This window comes from Eupeodes corollae, chromosome 1, assembly GCF_945859685.1.
Source record: "Eupeodes corollae chromosome 1, idEupCoro1.1, whole genome shotgun sequence".
Taxonomy (NCBI): domain Eukaryota; kingdom Metazoa; phylum Arthropoda; class Insecta; order Diptera; family Syrphidae; genus Eupeodes; species Eupeodes corollae.
The window spans coordinates 188,709,581-188,730,722 of record NC_079147.1 but is presented as its reverse complement, the minus strand read 5'-3'; positions in this window follow the sequence as shown (position 1 = coordinate 188,730,722).

The window sequence follows — 21,142 nt, the reverse complement described above, 5'->3', positions numbered from 1 at the left end:
ATCTCTTTATAAATCCTTAAAAGATAGAATTTTTGAAGTATGATAAAAATGCTAATAAAAATTAAAAAACAAAATATAAACACTTGCATTATTTATTTGACGTACTTCTAATCTAATGGCCCGATTTATTTTTGCATATTCTTGACTTAATTAACAATTTTCCATGAAAGTTCCGTTAGCTAAATCTCTCCTTTACCCAAATTCTATATTTTGTTGTTAACAAAATAGTCCCTCATTTAAAATAGTTTTTTTTTTCTAATCCATCATGTAACGGGAGAAATGACGATTTTATTTCTCGAAAATGCCTGCTTCTAACCTTATGACCGGCAGTGTATGTAGCTAAAGTCTTCCCTTTAACCTCCTATAATTGAAATAAGAAGACTTCACTACAAGTGCCCAGACCTCCCATGATATTTTAATAGCTATGTACCCTGTAATCTACATCCCCTTTAATTTTAAGACTTCCACTGTTTTTTTTTTCAGGATCTCCATCATTATTCAAATTTCTGCCATGAATTTAAAATATTCTTAACTCTTTTAAAATCCTTGGACTTTTTTTGTAATTTCAACACTTCCCTTCATTTTTCAAGAACTCCCTTGGTTTTTCAGAACCTCCTTTAAAATCCTTCTGATTACGCTTGATATTTCAAAGCTTCCCTTAAGAGTTTAAGACCTCCCTTGATATCTCAAGATATTCTTTAAAATTTAAAAACGCTTCACTATGTCAGACCTTCCCCAATATTTCAAAAACTCCCTTGGAATATCTATGTATACCTCTTTTGATGTTTTAAGAACTCCCTTGGAATCTCCAAACTTCAAGACCTACCTTGAAATCTCGATACCTCGCTTGATTTCATAGTGTAAAGGTGGGTGTCCATTTGAGAGTAAACGTGCTGCGAGTCGCCCTCAAGCTGCTCTCGTCATAATCTGGAGAGTAGCTCGCGGAGAGTTGAGTAATTACTCTCGACATTCAATCTTTTTGAAAGTCAGTCGCAAGTGGACACCTCTGTTTACCACTATCCGATATAAGCTCGAGGAATACCAACACAGTTCGTATTTTGCTAGTAGCTGTCGAGAATAATCAAGGCAAAGCAGTGGAAACTATGTTGGGCTTGCTTAGAGGTTGCTTTGAATGACACTTCCAATTCCAATATGAAATTTCTAAAATGGCACTTCTGTCATTAGCAGCGGAAGTAGCTTATACAGCCTACAAAAAATAAAGGGAATCCCTCCAAAAACAAATGTATTTTTATAGCTGTTGAGCTGTCAGACAAAGCAAATGTTCAGCAAATTTGAACTAAAGCTTCCGTTTGGAGTCACATTACGTCATTTCCTTACGATTGTCAAATGAAACGTGAGGTCGAAGCTTCATTGTGATAGCATGCATTGAATTCCTATGGCTGAACTCGGAAAAGTCAGGCAAAGCCGAAGCTGAAGCGTGTTTGTGTTTCAGTCATAATTCGTCTGCTGAATCACAACCACGCTTCAGCTTCGTCTGAGTTACGGTGGGCCCGCTTCGATGTTGCTTTGAATTACATTTCTATTATTTCATCCCTCCAAAGAGCAAATACTTTGTTTGTTGACATTTTTTTACCACTTTTGAGCTGTCAGATAAAGCAAATGTTCAGGTAATTGAACTAGAGTTTCTTTTTGGAGTTACATTACGTTTTTTCCGTACGATTGTCAAACGGAACGAGAGGTCAACGCTCCATTGTTATAGCATGGATTGAATTCCTATGGCTGAACTCGTAAACGTCAGCTGAAGCGTGTTTGTTTCAGCCAGAAAAGATTTTTAGAAAGATGCCTGTGCATGCGTTTGTACGTACGTTGGCGACGTTTTTTTCGTCGTCCATACTCGTAGCTCAAAAAAAGTGTATTTTGTGCAACGTAGAATAACGTTTTTACCATCTTTTTTTAATTTTGAGAAAATCCGAATTTTTTGTATAAAAAATGAAAACCTAAAAAAACATTTCCTACTCAAAGTTGTTGAAGTTTTGACTCAAATAACTCTTCAAAAATGTGTTCAACATTCAGTAAAAATTTGAGAAAAATCTAATAGACAGTTTTTTTTACAACAAATAAAAACATACTAAAACTTGGTAAAAATTTACTATCAACTCAAATTGCTTTTCAAAAATTAAAAATATTATCTTCAAACATTTTTTATTTCACAGAAAATATTTTTTTCGATGTTCGATGTTTTATAAAAATCCATATTTTAGATTTTGAATTCAAACTATTTCATCAAATGCAAAATATTGTTGGTAATTTTTAAATCTTTTAGAATAATTCAACTTTTTTAACAAAACACGAAAACCTACAGACCTTTTAAGCAAGCCATATCGACAGACGCGGTGGGAAGTCATCAGTGTGGATAAATAAAGCTTTTAAGAATGCATTGCCAACTGATAATATGCTAGCAGAAGAAATCTATCAAGGGGACACGATTATGAGAGTACCCTCTGCAAGAAAACTCTCAATATTCTAGCAGAGAGCTCGCGATATCAAAATTTCTAAAATTCGGCTCTCAAATGGACAGTCTCCCTTTGAGAGTTCACTAGCAAAAGTACTCTCAAATGGACACGCACCTTTAGGCCAATCTTGCTATTGTAAGACTTCCCTTGCCTTTTTAAACTCCCCTCAAATCTAGAGACATTCCTTGATGTCTTTCAAGTTTTTCAACTTGAAACGACCTCAGGAACCCATGGAATCAGTCAATGCACTACTTTTCACTTTGGCTTTCCAATGAACTATTTTGAGGAGACGACTCATTTGACCGTCTTATCATCATTAACATCCTAATAGTTTGAAAGATTTAGATTTTGAAAAGGTTAAAATGAGTGACCTCAAAAGAGTTAACTGTGACCACCGTCAATAGGCAAGAAAAAAGGGGATCAATTTTGTAGAGCTGTATTTTTTAGAACCTCTTTATATCAAGTGGATTCTTTTTAGATAACAGGTTATCTGTCATACCTACACTTGAACGAAACGTATTGCAAATTTATTTAGAAAGTGAGAGGTTTTCAGCCCAAAGACCCGGATTAAAATCTGCATTTATAAAAAGAATTTACAAAAACAAAGATTTTGGAGGAACACCGTCCGAGTCGGTTCCAGGATTGCACAACAAGAGTATTGTAGGGTGAATACTTACTATATTGTAAATCATAATAAGACTCACCTGTTTTAGTGAAGCTTGGGAGCATTGTGCATTAGTTTCCCTGGTGTCGACTATCGAATCTTCGTTTTCTGGGAGTCGAAGTTTTATTTATCACTTTATTTATTTTTTAAAATTTATTTTCCACTGGATAGCGGGAGCCCGTTGTTTCCCCATTCTTTTATCTTTTGTCCCATTCGATTGAAGGATCCGCGGTTTCGGTATAAACATTGTAAGACGACAAGCTGAACCCTCTGAACCCTTGACTGGGCGGCGGCGGATTTAGTTTCTGGCGTATTTTGTGAAATTATTACTGTAAAAAAAGAAAACACATTTAGAAACAAATTAATTGATAAATAGTTTATAAAAGTTTCTTTAAATTCTGCAATTGTATGAAAGTCTTTTTGTGTGAATTTTTACCTTGAAATCCTCGATTGTCCTTAGGAAACAGGCAAAACATCGTCGAAATAAAACGTTTTTAAAACTTAACTAGCTTTCAAACGAAGTTATAAAGGAAATTCCTTTAGCCAAAATGACCATAGTACAAAATATTTCCCAAACTGAACGTTTCCATTTTTTATCAGAAAATGAGCTATTTTTTTTTTGTTCGAAAGAGACGATTTCGAATTTCGAAAGCAATGAATGAACTCTGGTTGTTCAATGAAATAATATTCGAAAATGACTCCGAAAAAATAGCACTTGTTTTGGTAATTCACAATAATAAAATAATGAGAAATTTAACACAATCTTAAAGAATTTGTTTGTGATTTATTAAAATATAACTGAAGTCACTTTTCGAGTTTCAAATTGGGTAAAAATATACTTTAGAGGCCACGACATAGCCCCGACCACGCGAGATAATGCACTCTCCAAAAGTTTCCTTCAATAGTTTGATTGTTTCCTTGTTTGTGTGGAACTGCGCCGTTATGTTGGTAATAAATTTGTACGATTTGCATACGTTGTTCAGAAGTAAGTCCATTCCTTATGAATGGCAAACCAAAACTAAATTGAGCCTAAATCAAGTGACAGCTGTCGAAAAGTCCAACTACGATAAAAGAATTGCCAGGTTGAAAACTACACGTTTAAGAAAAACACATGTAAAACGAGAGACTGCAACCTCGGATTGCGGTATTTTTCACCACTTAACTTTATATTTGAATGAAGTTTTTATTCGCTGATTTTTGGAATAAGTTCATATTGCAAATTTAAAATGCCCGCATTCGTGAAAATACCCAAAGCTATCTAAATATTATATTTTTCAATAAGAACGGGTTGTTTTTGACAGATCATGGCGGCTATATAGTTATTGGTAATGCAAAATCGGAGGCAGTCGATCACAGGAAGTTGGCATGACGCAGAATACAACATGGTGAATATTGCGTCGTGATTTTGGTTCAAACAAAATCAAACTGACCCAGGAGCTGAAATGAAACCAAAAAACCGTCGCGTCGTGTGGATTTTTAATATGATTTTGGAGCAATCAGATGTTGATCCCAATTTGGATCGAAAAATCATCTTAAGCTATGAGGCCCATTTTTGGACGACACCAATCCACGCGCGATTCACTAGGTGCCAATGCATCAGATAAAGTTACTGTTTGGTATGGATTTTGGACTGGAGGAGGCATCGGTCCCCAGTTCTTCGAAAGCTAGGATGGCCAGGCCATCACCATTAATGGCGATCGCTATAGGCCGATGATCACCAACTTTATGTGGCCTAAATTGGATGATATGGACACCGAAGATATATGGTTTCCACAGGATGACGCTACGTGACATACAACTGAAGACACAATCGATATTCTGTGAGAGCCGTTTTGTGGCATGGTTATCTCGCACCGAGGCGACACGTGAATTGGCCACCAAGATCGTGTGATTTGACTCCTTTTGACTTTTTTTCAGGGCTTTTTAAAGTCGCAGGTCTATGCGAATAATGGATAACCTTTCGAACGCGTGCAACCCATCGAGGCCACCGTTGTCACTTAAGCAATGTCATATTTCTCACTAATGTCATTGGAAGAGCTCTCAAATAAAGATACAAATTTCATATCCTGTCGAATAGCAGTATCCGTCGCTAACTATGCCACCTAAATTTTTTTTTTAAATGGTACTGCTTCTTGCGAGGAATTGACAAACCTTCAAAGAGTGGACAGGTTCAGACAACATATGTTACTTCATTTGCAGCCAACTGCAAGGCACTAACTAGGTGTCTCCTAGTGGTCAACTGTCATAAATTTCAAACTTTACTTCATTAACCTCTACTTTCAGTTGATCGTGCAAAAACTACCAAAAACATAGGAAACTGCTCAGTCAAGCTATAAGTCCTTTTTGGATATTAAAGAAAAATTTTGAATTCCTTTCTTAATTTGACAGTGAAAGTCAATTTTGACTTCTAAGCTTTAATGTTCCTCTTCTTTTTGTGAACAGCTGAAAGTTGTTTTTTATTTTTTGACAAATATCTCAACACAGCTATCCAACTCGTTCAACAAGGTATCTAAAAATCCACCTATCCAAAATACCCTATCCAACACAAAATTGAACGCACCCATTGATAGTAAGGGAGATTTTGCTTAACTAACTTTCCAGTCACTTTTCCAATAAAGTTGCATTAATTAGAAGGCATTTTTTTGACAGTTGGCCAAACAGATACTAGAAACTTGTCTTACTTTCAAGTCCCTCATGTCGCCTGAACCTGCCCCGTAATTCGTGACATGAAAAGTGCATTCTCAAATTAGCCGTTCGGATTCGGCATAAAAACTGTAAGTCTCTTCCATCCATGACATTATTAGCACACAGAAAATGTTGATAGTTGTAACTCACTAAATCACCTGGTTAATTCATCATACAGAATATTCAATTTTCAACTCAAGTTTTCGTTTGAATGTTTAATTCTCACTAATCACAGAGTCAATTCCTCAATGTTAAATTCTCAAATGCATTTCAAAACGTTCAAATATCTAAGTTTTTTGAACGGACTTCGCTCAGAGCGTATTCAGCACGCTCTGAAGATTCAGAGTTCAGAGACTAATGATGGCGTTGCCAAGTGCCAAGTGGGAAAATATGACAACTTTAAAAGTGACAGTTGACAGCTGATGCCTGTTATCAAAATGAAATGTTTTTTTTTTTTGTTTTTAATAAACTGATAAGACTTGATTCTGCAACTATTGAGGCCATACATATAATGCTTATTTTAGTTCGAGTAAAAGTGCTTTAGATACCAATAAAACATTAAAGACGTCACAGACGGGCTTTGGTACCCTCAACTGTTTTCAAGAGTAAACATTTAACAGTTTGTTCTTAATGAGTTCAATGCTGCTGAGTTTTGGGCTTTTGGGATTGGTTTATGAAAAGAATTCTTCTGAAAGTTTTTCAAAATAAATAAAGTTGGAAGGAACTTTTTAAATACTTAGCTAAATTAAAATGACAAACAAAAATGTCATTTCTTCTTCTTCATTCGTGAAAAAAACCATACATACATAGATGACAATACACGTTAGAAGAATTTGTAATTTATTATTGGTAACAACTTTTATTTCGTCAAAGAAAAATCATCCCCAGACTTCAATTCCCACTTATGTATATTCACTTTTTTATCCTAATTACATCAAAAATGTATGTCACGAATTTGTGTGTAGGAAGAAACAAGGACGCGCCTTAAAGTCTCTTGCTCTGATGCACAATTTTTCCTATTATTCTCTCAAAGGACCTGTCGTCCTCCACAACTTTTTGATTTAAGTACAAAGAAAATAAAAAAAAATGAGAAAACAAGGAACAAGAAATAAAAGTCTGTTAAAGGATTTCTTTCATTTTAAAGTGTGTTCTAAAAGTGAAATTTTTAAATTGCCTATTCTGGATAAAGTTTCACAAAACTATAAAAAAAATACAAGAAGTGAATGGGAGGACAAGATTTTCGGAGGAACGAAATTGAATAACATACAAAAAAAACGGCGGAAACAACAACAACCACAGAAGCTAAACTTGATTCCCAGTTTTTGTCAGGACGAACAAAATAAAAACGATTTATGTAAATTACTGAAATTACTCTCAAAAACTAGGAAAAGTCTTGTATATTTCTGGAAAACCTGCAAAAGACTTGAAAAACAAAGATTTTTAACGCTCATCGTGTACGAACCTCTCTCCCACATGCTGCATCCTTGGAGGCAGAAACTTGCTGCTGCTGCTGTTGATGCTAACCAGCAAAAGGATGTGCAAAGTAAATTTCATTTAAAAAGTTTGCATTCCAATAAATTTCCTTCTCACAAACCTAACTTAGCAGTACTCTATATAGGATAGAATCTTTTACTCTGGCTCGTCGTCGTCGTCTTGGATGGCGGTGGTGGCATTCTGCCTTCTTCAACGACTTCCATCGTCTTCATCTCAGTTATATTTTACAAAGAAATAAGGAATAACCCCAAATCTTAAAACTAGAATAGCCATTTTTACTATTTAAATGAACTTTCTCGCCAAATTAATGAGGTGATATCTTCCTTTTTTCTAAGTTCAGTTTAAAAGCAAAGGATATCCTCTGTTTCCTTAAGACATACCATGCTAGCATCACCACTATACGACGCTTTGGAATCCTTATATAGGAGAAGAATGTGATTAACAGGATAATTGCAAGGAGAGTTAGTGAAGACGTACTTCCAAATTGCATTGTATGAATAAATTATGACGAAATTTTTGGTTTGAAGTGGTGAAAAGGATGAAATCTCGTCCACAAAGGGAGTTTTTGGTTATTAAACTAAAAATTAACTTCACTTTCTGAGAAGTGAATCGATGATAAGGCTTATTTTCACGATAGAATATCAAAGGAGAATGATCGAGTAAATACGTGACTAGATTGAGCTTTATTTTACAATAAACTTATCACCAAAGTTAAAAAGATTTATTTTTGAGAAATAATACCGAGAAGCGAGGGAGAGGTCTTCGTAAAATAAATAACTATTCTAAGGGCTTAACAAGGTACATTTAAAAGGTATGTGCAAAAAGCTTAAAGAAAACATTTATGCGGCAGCGACGTCTATCTTTGAAAAATCATATGAAGATTGTGTTTAGTACTTTAAAATTATAAGTCTTTAACTGTCAAAAAAATCGTGTTCACCAAAAATATTAGATCTGAGATACTCAATTACCACTCAATTCCTTCAATTTTATTTACTTGTGTTGGTGTTTTGAAAAAGTGAAGAAATGACAGCTAAGGCCGTTTTTAATGTTCACTATTGTTTTATGGAGATGGTCGGTAAAAGCCAAACAAATTTGTTATCAGTTTTGCATTTTTTAAACTTGAATGCAGTTGAAACCTTCATTTTGATTTTCGATATCACTTAACTTTTGTTTCTGTCAACTATAACTTTTGGAAAGTGACACAATCACAAGTAAATGACATAAGCCAAGGAAAGATAGTTTTAAAAATCGAATGTCAAATAAATAATTTTTAATATACCTAAGCCTTGTTTTTTGGTTATACATGGTTAGTGTAATAATAGAAGTGCCAAAAGCACTCTAGACTCACAAATCTAACTTCGCTTTCAATTTAGTTTTAAATTTGGCAACACTATACTTGTCAAAAAGGGCACATGCTACGTTAAATATCAATTTCGCTGGGATGTGTTCAGAAGTTTAATTTTTCTGTCGAATTGAAATATTGATGGAAACGCATGTCGTAAAGTTCAGAGCTTTTCTCATTTACTTATTTGTACGGGAGAAAAGCTTGGACTATAAAAATATTGTTTAAACAAACGATTTTGCTTGATAAGAACCCTCTGCAAATGTGTATAAATGTCATTTTTAAAAATTATTCATTTTCACTTGAATATGGTGCAATCGAGGCAAAAAAATAAATTTCAACAAACACACCCCCAACATTTATTTATTTATTGGTAAAACTTAACTGCCTTCTACATTTTTCATAGTTTAATATTATATTCACTAAGGCGCCAGTTAAAGCTATCATTGGTTTTCACCATTGAAAACCATTGAAATTATAAAATATAAATTGACTTATTTTTGTTCACTTATCCGTTGATGTTTTCCGGCTTAAATTTTGCGGTGTAGCGTAACTGAACAAAAGAAAAACAAAGCTTTGATTGTTCAACAAACTCACTGAAATGTTAAAATGCAGCTTCGGTTTGTGGCTTTACATTTAAAAGTGATTCAACTTTCGCAATTAAGAAAAACTCTCTATTGTAATGCGACTGGTACAATATTTTTGTGAATTCTTATTTTGACAGTGGTTAAAGTTAACCGAAAATCAGCCAGTTGTCAAAAAAAGTGTGTTTCAAAATTGTCTGCACTTTAAAACAATTTAAAACGTGAAATTGAGCTATGTGTTGAAATTGGTTTGTTTGATTTTGGTCTGAGTGGACTCAACTTAAAAGTGTCATTCTTACCATAAACTTATAATTGTATATGATTAAATTTCATATCGGATTATGCCACCAAACCACTTAAATACTGGCACTTGTTCGCCAAACTTTGCTGCCAAATATTCGGAGCAACTTTTAGTCGCTAACTTTGGAAAGCAACTTAATCTTTCAAAAGGTATGAAAATATGCAGTTTATCTTTCCATAGTGAACGAAGATGTCAAAGTTCCTTTTCCAACTGATATTATGTTTCATTCTTGAGATGTACCCGTGACATGATGGTTAAAGCTTTGCACCGTCATGCCAGACGTCTTGGGTTCAGTCTCTGCCTGTGCCATATAAAAAGTTTTTGTATCTTGCGAGGAATTGACAAATCCTCCAAGAGTTATTCTTGTCATGAAAAGTGCTTTGTCAAATTAGCCGTTCGGATCCGGCTTAAGACAGTAGGTCTCCTCCATCCCTGACAACAATACATAGGAACACAATAGAAATGGCTACAGGAGAATATTAAAACAAGAGTGAGTGTCGAAAAACCGATGCAGCCACAAAAAGTGACTGTTTGGTGCGTTATATGGGCTTGCTAGAGGCGGACCGTATTTTTTTCCGAAATCATTCATCTGTTACTGACTGAAATGTGGTTTAAACAGGACGGTTCCACTTGCCACACAGCTAACGAAACAATGAATCTTTTTCACGACAAATTTATTGGCCTTGTGCTTTCTCACGCGGTTTCACTGTCAAACATCTTTAGTTTGGTTTTTAATTTAAGCATTAATCGTCTTACAAATGAACAACGCTTGAAAATTATTGAATTTTGTTTACAAATGCATCATCGCGCACTTCTTCCATTTTATGGTAAAATAATTTTTGTCTCAATGGCTACGTAAATGAGTAGAACTGTCGATTTTGGAGCGAATATCAGCCAGAAGCATTGCAAGAGCATTGTGGGAAAACGGCTGATAAGTTGAAATATAAAGAGACACCTATTTATTGCAAAAAAGACGACTACAGGATTCAAAACGGAATTTTCTTGGAGACTTTAAAAGGCATAAAAGGCGCGCGTTAAATGAAGCGCGTTCTCATTTTTTCTGGCAGATCCCTAAGCAGCTAGCACACTTCCGTAACATCAATCCTACAAACTAATATCACAATTTATCCATACAAAAATATACCACTCGGGAACTAGAAGCTTTGAAATGAAATGTATTTTAAAGCTACAAATTTCTTTATTTATTTTCAAGGCTATTTTTTTTTTCAATGTTGATATTGGTAGATTGACAGATCAACAATTTCGTACAATTGTCGTTCCTATAACATTTTAAAAAATTGCAACAGTTCACAACAATGACACTTGACGTAACAACAATAGTTTACAAAAAAAAAAAACAGACAACTGCAGATTTGTTGACGTTTCGCAATAATTTTCTTTCATATGGAAACAAAGCTGCCACAGATGACACGCCAAATACAGAACTTCAGAGTTGCTGAAAACCTTAGTTTTCTCATACATTTAAAAATTCAATAGAAAATAACAACACCTTCATTAAATTGACAGAGGTAATGAAGTAGTGTAATGTGTAATTTGTCCTAGCCACCAAATAAACAGTCTAAAAATTAAGTACAAATTATACAAAATAAACCCGTCACTTGACACATTGTGACTCTGTGTATGTGTGTGTTATAGTTGAGTAAACTTGCAATTATCCAACTAAATCTACTGTTAATTCCATTTGATTTATCGAAGTTAAAATATGGTTTATGCTGTGTTGTTTTTGTTGTTGAATGCATTGCATAATGCATATGCCTATTGCCAAATCACCATCCAACACGTTCCATTCATCCAAAATACATATGTCCTGTCCTGTCTATCCTGGAAAATCGGTGCCGACCATCAACGAGTGAAAACTGAATTATTCCATCAGCCATGAATGCTAATGAACTCATCACTTGTACATTATATCCCCGATGTGTGTGCTTGCTGAATTGAGGTCCTGCCTTTTTGTCTATCTGTGTGTCTGACTATAGTGCCTGGGCTTTCTTCAGTCTTCTCGATACCCAGTCCCAAACATAAACCACCATAAACTCAAATTTACAAATGTCTGTTGTTGCGTTCACATTTGCACAGAGCAGATTTTAACTAAGAGTATACCAACTTTGCCATTCTCATTCCCAATGTCCTCCTAAATCTAAATTTGTCGTCCTTTGGAATGCACTTCATCAATGATGATAAATATGTGCGTAGCGTATCCAGAATTATATGGAACAGGTACCGCTGTACCCACCGAGACGAGAGCTTCTAATTATAACTGTTTCGTTAAGAGCAACTAGAATTTAACTTTAGCGCCCTCAACTAGTATATTTATCTCCACCCATCTCCAAATGTATAACAACTCTCAAAGTGCGTTTGCGTAAGTACGGCAAACCTAACAAAAGGATTCACTTTAATAATGTGCATCCTCTTAAACTATACTCACGACACCTAGTGGGAAGTATACTCAAACCATTATGTTCGATAAACTCTCCAGCACGTCTGTTCCCTAAAAATCCAAGTCCATCATCCAAGTCCCCAAACGACAATCCACCCCATCTCTTCCACTTGATGATGCAAACTACAAAAGAAAGATGGAAAGGACACGAGCGACGTAAATTCAAATAAAAAAAAGAAAACTGGTCCTTAATTAAACTACGATGCAAAAGGGCGCCTAGGGAAATGATTGTGATTTCGAAAGGACATCTCAAATTTTTGAAGTGCGGTATGCGCACTATACCTACACTACCTACACTACGCTACGACCAGACCATACTGCTTGCTGATGATGTGCCATAGGGTACAAGTGTAAGGCCCATACTCTTTTGTTCATTTCATTCTGCTTTTGACAGTTCAATTGCTTTCGATTGCGTTTCACAAAATTTTCCTGATGCAATATGGTTTGGGGCTCGTCAAAATTGAACTCTCCTTTTTAATTAGTTCAATTTTACCTACTATTGTGTCCTTTTCACAAGAGGACTTAAAAGGAATTGGAATGAGACTCAGAGTATAGAGGAGAACTCCAATCTCGTTCTCTACCAAAAGAAAGGTCCTTTATCCCACCATCAGTATCAGTATAGGTATGTATGCAGGTACCTGATGAATATAATATACGTATGTATCTATACATGTAAACATGATATTCAACAATTTGTACTTATGTGGCTGAAGTGGTGAATTCGATTTCAGGACCAACAACAGGGTGAGCCAACAGAAACGAAAAAAAAAACAAACACATTTAAAAAATCACGAATAATTTTGTTTGCCTTATTTTTTCGATCAAGACTTTTCTATTGTATTTGAATTCAAAAAAATGGAAACCAAAATAAAAAAAAAAAAAACAATCCCGAAACCAAAACAGGAATGGAATGAATATGCTCCATTATCTCTTGAAGCCTTCCAGGGTGATGTGTGATTTTAAGAGGATATGTTTGTTTTATTTTGTGTGTCTGGCTGTGTTGCCATTGCTATGAGTTGAAAATTTATAGCCTGATGGATGTTGGGACGTCCTTAATACGGCTAAGAGGGTCAGGCCAGGGAATGGAGTTGATATGTTAACAAAAATGCGGGTGGAAAAATATACGAACTTTGACAAAATAATGGGTATGTCGACTTTTTTGTCTCCTTTTTTATTATTTTTGAGTCTTTATTGTTGCCATCATCCCTTACCAACAAAAACGTTTACTCTTTTTTCATAGGACAACTAAAAAAGAATAGAAAAATGTTGATGGGCAGTCAGTTTTGGTTATATCAGTGTTTTTGAACTCGAATAAAAAAAACAACAGGATCCAAAAAATAAAGAGGGAAAAACCTTAAAAAATGTTGTTTATTGTATTTGAAAGTTAAACTAGACAAAGTGAGGCGTTGTGTAGTGTGTGCTTGTGATTAGGCATCCGCCGTCAGTGGCATGCTGGCATGGCAGGTTGACGTGGAGTGGCGCTGATGACTTCAGACACACATACGTGATGGAGTATTTAATAATTGTATTATTTTTAAGTTAATTTGAAATTGAGAAGATACAAAAAAGTTTTTTTTTTGTTTTTTATGATAGTTTCCAAAAAATAATTTAATAATAGAAGCTTTTAGAAGTATTTGTTATTTCGTCAAGCACATCTGAAAATTCTTTGTTTTGGGTGGTTTGAAATTTTCAATTATTTGTGAAGTTTTGGGCGAAAGGTTTTTCATTCAAGTATTCATGACAACCCAGAGAGTCTTATGGCCTTTGTATTAGTTAGAATCAAGCGTGAATAAACAAAATTGATGAAAAAGTCAATAAAATAAAAAAGCATGTACTGACGCCAGATCATTCCAAAAATCATGTGTAAGCAGCTTTAAGTCTTAACCGAATTTTTTTTAGAAATACAACTTACTTACTTAAGGTGGCGCTACAGTCCTGTGTGAACTAGGGCCTCACTTAACAAACTTCTCCATCTAGCTCGGTTCCTAGCTAGATGTCTTCAGTTTCGCGGTCCAAGTTGGGTGAGGTCACTTTCTACCTGTGCGCGCCACCTGATCCCCGGTTTTCCTCTACTGCGCTGTCCTGTTGGTGTGGGTTCGAAGACTTTCCGGGCCGGAGCATTGGTTTCTATGCGTTCTAGGTGAACCAGCCATCTTAGTCGATCGGCTTTTACCCTTCTGGCTAAGTCTAGGTCGCTGTACAGCCCGAACGGCTCGTCGTTCCATCTTCTACTCCACTCCCGTTAAATGCATACGGGACCGTCGATCACACGAAGAACTTTTCTCTCGAACCAACCCAAGGTGATTTCATTCACATTTGTCATAGTCCATGCTTCTGCATAGTATAACAGGACTGGGATGATACGGGTCTTATATAGCGACACTTTGGTCTTTCGAGAGAGTACTTTACCACTTATTTGCTTTCTTAGTCCAAAGAAACAGCAGTTAGAAAGAGTTATTCTGCGTTTGTTGGTGTTGTTTTCTGCGTTTACAGAGGAGCCTAGGTAGACGAAGTCCTTGACTACGTCAAAGTTACGTCTGTCGATGGTGACGTTTTGACCATGACGTCGGTGTTGTAGGTCCTTTTTTGACGACAGAATGTACACTGTTTTGTCCTCATTTACCGTTAAACCCATTTTTACCGCCTCTGCCTTAATACTCTCAAAAGCCTCATTGACATCACGCTGAAGTTCTTCCGATTATGTCAATGTCATCAGCATATGCTAGTAATTGGACAGACTTTTGAAGGATAGTGCTGAAGTGTGAGCTCTGCACTATTTTTTCAAGTACGATGATGAAAGAATCGCATGACAGCGCATCACCTTGCCTAAACCCTTTTTTGACATCGAAAGGTTCCGTTAAGTTGTTTTCAACATTTATGGAGCAGCGTGAATTCTCCATTGTCACCCTGCACAAACGGAGGAGTTTGGCAGGGATGCCAAAACTGGACATGGATCTATACAGCTCGTCCCTGTAGATGTTGTTATATGCGGCCTTGAAATTGATGAAAAAATGGTGGGTGTCGATTTGGTGTTCTTATGTGTGAATATTTGATCGACTGTGGACTTTCTTGGTCTAAGACCACACTGATAAAGACCTTTCAGGTGGGCATTAGACTTTCACATATTACGGTAGAGAAGATTTTATAGGCGACGCTCCTAACCAATTTATCTCCTGCTTTAGCGGCTTTATCAAACTTCAGCTTAGATTTGGCAATCTTTACTTCGTCTAAGTCGGGAGGACGGGACTGTTGGCTTTCGTCGTCTATGTTGAATGGATCATCCTGGATGACAGCGGAAATGGGTTCGTCGTCACCGTTTTACAGTCTGCAGAAGTGGTCCTTCCATATCCTCAGCATTGACTGCGATTCTACTATGATGTTTCCAATTTCGTCTTTGCAGCCTTCAGTTCTAGGTTTATGTACCCGTGAATTTCGTTTCACCTGTTCATAAAACTTTCAAACTTCATTAATGCTTTTAAACCTCTCAACATCTTAGACCGCACACTTCTCATACCCTCTCTTTTTTCTTCTGAGAAGTTGGTTGTCCTCTCGGCTCTTGTGCTCATAGAGCTCATGAGCCGCTCACGTCCTTTTATGCAGCGCCGCTTTGCGTGCCTGCTGTTTGGCTGCATTTGCCTGCCGGTGGCTCTTTAAAACCCAGCACATCAGAGGCGGATTCATTGATTGCATCTTGGCAATGTTGACTAAATAAAAGTATCAAATTGACTATTTTTGACTCAAATTCTTACTTTTCTTGCTTTTTTCGAATATCGTTAGCTTTGTCCGTCACAGAAATGTGTTTTTTGATAACGAAACAAAGCGAATGAAGAAAATTTTCAGCCGTTTGTGTAAGCGTCTGGTAGCTCTATTCGGAATAAACATATGCATTTGTTTTAAAACGACAAATCACGTTAGGTTTGTTGCCAACATTTTTGGATAAAAATTATTGGTCTATCAATTTTTGAAGAGTGGGAATAAAATTCTTTGAGGGAGAAGAATTCTGCCAAAAAAGCACAGTTTTTTTTGCAAAAATTGTTTGCCAATGCTAAAACCATTCAATTTACTTAAATCAATATGACATTTCACAGATAACTATTTCTGCCAAAGAATGTTGGAAACAAACCCAGTGAAATTATGTTTGTACAGTTATCTAAACCCGAAGGTATCAGAACCTTAAAATTTATTAAATTAGAATATTTACTGTCAAATTATTTTGACGAATTAATTACGATGTTGATATTTTTACCTACCTGTGAAGTTGAGAATTGAAACATTTGTGTAAGACTTCAGAAAGTTTGATATAAAGTGGATGCAGAAGATGAATAGTGCCATCTTTATAACAAATCACATTCATAGTTAGCTTACCATAATCGCGTTTAAGGGTGGCCTAGTCTAGATCTCACTTGGCCAGTTTGTAGTTTTAAATGTTTGAGAGATTTTCGTATTCTCAGATACATAAACAACAATTCTCACTTTTGCTGTCAGAAATTTGAGAACAGAAAGTTTATGATTCATTTTTTCAAGAATTCTTAACCGCACAACTCGAAAATTTAAAGCTTATTTGACTTTAGGGTGATAATGAGTAGTGAATTGGGTTTATATTTCATCTCCTGCTCTGTCACACCACCTGAGAAAAACCTCAGAAATCTGACCAATAGATAAAGCTCGAACCGAAATTAATTAAACTTTACCTTTAAATATTTAAAAAAAATTGGTTTCCAAATTTGGATGAATTTGATTTGTTCAATATACCTACATTTGTACTAACCTTAACTTCATGACAGAAAATGAGTTAAATCAATCTGAAATCTCAATTAGACATTTCTTGAAACAAGTTTGTTACTTCTGTTTTTTTACTTTACAGTAACAAGACAAAAAGCTGACAATAGGTTCCCGAAACAAAATAATTTTGCTTTTAAAGGGTTACAAAAAACTCGATAAAATATTATGGAGAAATTTTTATTTATACTCATGCAAAATTTCCAATTATGAAAATATTGGATTTTAACAAGCTTTTTATAGTGAAGGGATTTCCTTTTGACAGATTTTACATTAAAAAATAATCCTTCGAATAACAACAACAACAAACACAATATACGGGTCCTCTACTTGAATGCGCTTAAACCCTTTTTTCCTTTATACGAACTCTGAACACAACACACTTTTGATTCTAGGAGCAATAAATCAGAAAAGTCAAGATGATAACATTAAGTTTTAACGAGTCTCATAAATCAGAGATTTCACTCAACGATAAGAAGGTTATGAGGAAAAAACGGAACAAAAATAAAAATAAAAGAACATAGGATGATGCGTCAACAGGGCACTATGATTTCTCAATAAAATTCTGAAGAAGCTTTGTTTTGTTTTGCTGTGTGTATATAGCACTTGAGAGTTTTCAATTTTAAGGAAGAGATATTAAATGAAAGGACTTCAAATATCGAACCAAAGTAGGCTAAGATAAGAGGTAAGGATGTTTTCCTGTAAGATATAACTCATTTATAGTTATTTTGATGTATCTAATGGCATCATGAATTTGGCGACCTAGAGCTTTTGCTTCAGGAAGCCACCTTAAATTAAAGAAGACCATATAGCAAAATAAAATTCGAAAGAAAAGTAATGATTATGTTTCCCATCACTATGCAAAAGAAGCGATACACATAGGTATGTTTAGTTTTTTGAGCAGTTAGAAGGCGGACCTAAGATCATAATAATATACCAACTTTCCATTATGTTCTTGTTCCTTTTTTTGTAAAGTCTATGCTTTCTACCTTCACTCTTCTTTCATGTGGCTGATAAGCTCCGCCCTTCTGCAACGGTTAATTTTTTTTAAGGTCTGCTCTTGAAGGTTTATTTTTTTCAATGTTACATTCGATACGAAAGAAGGAATACAACTCATCACACTAATATGACTTATCAAAAACACGTGTAAAGTGTTTTTGTGTGTCATCATTTCGTTTATATCTTCTTTTTAACTGTTAGAGGGCGGAACTAGCATTAAGTAACAAAAAAGAAGACAAAAAATAGTACGAACTTAGGTAAGCCCACGTAGGAGCAAAATTATCTGCCTACTTTCTTTTATGATCGCCTGATCAAAATTCAGAAACTTTGATGAAATTCGCTCCAGCAGGCAGCAGATGAAACACTCATTGTGTAGGAGGTAGAGGGAAAGAAAGATTTCGACGGTGCGTACGTAGTACCTACTTTTCATGATCGCCTGGTGAAATGTCTCAAATTCGCTGGTACTTTAAAAACTGTGTGAATAATTTACTTTGTGATGGGGAAGGGATAAGGGGATAATGGGTTCAACTGACAAGAGTAGATCATGTTGTGGTCTTGTTTTTTTTGTCTACCCCCAGTCCCCCAGATTCTTCTATTTCATAGTATAGTATTTCTTTTTTTTTGGGACTGAAGAGCTCCGCCTTTCGGCAACTGTAAGTTTCTTGTAAGGACTTAACTGGTCACTTTATTTTGTCAATACTACTCCAATTACACAATCGTGTCAGGTGTTTGTGTGCAATGAAAACAAAAAGAATTCATGAAGATCAAAAGCCTCTTATTCCAGTCTGCTCGCCTGGTGCATGAGACAATTTTATAGTTGATACTCGAACTTTTAAAAGCTGATCAGGGGTATCAAAAAAGCACTTTTTATACAATTTTGGTGGAAAATAAATACTTTCAATTAGGACACTTAAGTGTTTATTGTTTCATAGAGTTAATGTCCGAATTGACTTTGTTGAAAGTCCGTACGCCTTTATTGAAAATTTCTATAAAAGTTCCTCATAAATGTGGGTGAATTTTATTTAAATTGCACGTTCTGGATCGACAATTTGTTTACATTTTTAGGAACCTAGTTACAGAGTTATTAAAGGGTTTTTTTTCTCCATAGTTTTAAAGGATATTGGTGGCCAAAACCGAAGAGGTGTTTTTTATACAAAATATTAACTGCAAATAAAATAAAATGTACGATTGAGTCGGACAAACTTGCATCTATATATAAAGCACCTGTTTTAAAATTATTCCTGTTTTTAAGATCTAAAAAAGTAACTGCGAAAAAGTTTGTTTTCAAAAATTTAAACAACATTTGATTGATGAATAAAACCTTTATTTTTAAAAATGTTTATTTGAAAGTCGTATGATGTTTTATTTTAATTAATTTTGTATATGTACAATTTTTCAATTTCAAAAACAGTTTTGGTATGCAGTTCATTAGAACTTATTAATTACGCTATATAGTTCAATTTAGTAAAAAAAATTATGACCCATTTCCAATATATCGAATTTCAAACCAAAAATGTGTATATTTCTTTAAATATCAAAAATACAAAAGTATAACATTTTTAATCATAAAATATGTTTGAGACAGAGACGGTTTAAAAATATTGAAATCGGTTCATAGTTAATCTAATCGAAAACTAAAAAAATTACTGTTTTATGGAGGGAAGCCTTTTGGCTTATTATAAATAAGAAAAAGGAGCGATAGTTAAAAAACGAATTTTCGACCAAAAAATTGATATGAAAATTACTTTTGTTTGTCCTAAGTTAATCTTCGAAATCGGGGGCTCCACTTTTTCGACTTTCCTTCCATCGTAATGTCACGTTTGATTAAAATCTTGATTTTGAAATTTTTGCGAATGCAAAGTCGCAAGTAAAATAATTAACAATGCTTCTCAAAAAACACTACCACTTTAATAAGTACTGAATAATGTGACTTAACATCAATACTTACGAGTATGTTCAGTATCTTCACTTTATATCGAACTTGTACCTTCAGGTTTTTCCAAGTATAAGAGTTCCAAATCTCGAAATAAGATTTATGAATTTTGCTGACAAACTTGATAAATTTGAAATGTCGAAAATCATAAAATAATTATCGTTCACAATTAAATGGCTCTTTAAGGAAACATAAATTGAATCTTTATGTTTTTTCCAATAAGTTAAAAATATCAAAGACAAGAAAATAATTTGATCAAAGCTTTAGATTAGACAATTAAACTTTTTCTCTTTAACATTTTTGATAAACACAGGCCAAAAACCTTTTTAAAGGATCTATGTGACTAATAATTATTTGTGTCAATTTATATTTGCAAATTTAATAATTTAAGAAAAATAAAAAAACAGCGGTTACTTCAAAATAAAAATAATCAATGTAACACCTCTAAGCATCCCTGGGTTTAAGAAGGAATATACACACATGTACACTAATATGTCTTATCAAAAATACAAATAAAGGGTTTTTTGGTGTCTCATCATTTGGATTCTATCCTCTTTTTAACTGTTAGAGGGCGGAACTAGCTTTAAGAAATAAAAATAGGAGCATGAGCAAATTATAATGCTTACTTTATTTTATGATCGCCTGCTCAAGACTCAGAAACTCCAGCATCAAGCAGGCTGTAGGAGGTAAGGGAAATGAAAGATTTCGGTAGTGAGTACCTACTCTTTATCATGATCACCTGGTGAAATTTGAGAAATTCGCTGGCGCTTCAAGAATTGTTTGAATGATTAATGGGTTAGGGGATGAGTGGAAAGACAGAGGGTTCAATCGACATGGACTGGACACAAATGGCACTTTTTTTCCATTTTTCTACCTCCAGAACTCTTTCAAAGAACAGATAAGCTCCGCCCTTCTGCAGCGGTAAATTTCTTGTTAAGACTTATCCTACTCGTTTTTCATATCAATACCACAGTGTGTGTTAAGTGCATGTGTGTAATAGGAACAAAAAGAATTCATTATGATCACTACCTTTTTTTTACAGTCTCTTCGCCTGGTGCATCATAGAATTGTGCAGTAGTTGACAAGTCGTCGACTTTGAAGAGCTCTGATTAAGGATTACATTTAAAGCACATTTCATATTTAAAAATAAATTAATTCTTTCAGATTGTAGTTTTGGTAGTACTTATTAAGCTTTTCATCGGTGAATAGAGTTAATTTCCGCCAAGTTTTTGCTGACAAGTACGTACTCTCTTATTGAATATTTCTATGACCGTTTCGTATAAATTTGGTTTTATGGTCATTTTTACAAAAAAAAAAGAACGGGGCGACTTTCCATTACCGCAGCGCGAATTTCCTTCTGATTTTTTTTTTACAGTTAGGTAGGGGTCTCAATAGAACATGTTTTAAATATTAGGGCGAGGAAACAACT